Here is a 995-nt window from a genome sequence, read left to right on the forward strand (position 1 = left end):
CCCAGAGGTCTCTGAGACTGTCCTCAGTTCTTTTCATTCTTTTTTCTTTATTCTGCTCTGCAGTCGTTATTTCCACTATTTTATCTTTCAGGTCACTTATCCGTACTTCTTCCTCAGTTATTCTGCTATTGATCCCATCTAGAGTATTTTTAATTTCATTTATTGTGTTGTTCATCGTTGCTTGCTTCCCCTTTAGTTCTTCTAGGTCCTTGTTAAATGTTTCTTGCATTTTGCCTATTCTATTTCCAAGATTTTGGATCATCTTTACTATCATTATTCTGAATTCTTTTTCAGGTAGACTGCCTATTTCCTCTTCATTTGTTAGGTTTGGTGGGTTTTTACCTTGCTCCTTCATCTGCTGTGTGGTTTTCTGTCTTTTCATTTTGCTTATCTTTCTGTGTTTGGGGTCTCCTTTTTGCGGACTGCAGGTTCATAGTTCCCGTTGTTTTTGGTGTCTGTTCCCAGTGGGTAAGGTTGGTTCAGTGTGTTGAGTAGGTTTCCTGGTTGAGGGGACTAGTGCTTGTGTTCTGGTGGATGAAGCTGGGTCTTGTCTTTCTGGTGGGCAGATCCACGTCTGGTGGTGAGTTTTGGGGTGTCTGTAGCCTTATTATGATTTTAGGCAGCCTCTCTGCTAATGGATGGGGTTGTGTTCCTGTCTTGCTAGTTGTTTGGCATAGGGTGTCCAGCACTGTAGCTTGCTGGTCGTTGAGTGAGTCTGGGTCTTGGCTTTGAGATGGAGATCTCTGGGAGATTTTTGCCATTTGATATTATGTGGAGCTGGGAGATCTCTTGTGGACCATTGTCCTGAAGTTGGTTCTCCCACCTCAGAGACACACCCCTGATGCCTGGCTGGAGCACCAAGAACATTTCATCCACACGGCTCAGAATAAAAGGGAGAAAAAATAGAAAGAAAGAAAGAAAGAAAGAAAGAAAGAAAGAAAGAAAGAAAGAAAGAAAGAAAGAAAGAAAGAAAGAAAGAAAGAAGAAAGGAAGGA

The sequence above is a fragment of the Physeter macrocephalus genome, chromosome 21, assembly GCF_002837175.3.
Source record: "Physeter macrocephalus isolate SW-GA chromosome 21, ASM283717v5, whole genome shotgun sequence".
NCBI classification, from domain to species: Eukaryota; Metazoa; Chordata; class Mammalia; order Artiodactyla; family Physeteridae; genus Physeter; species Physeter macrocephalus.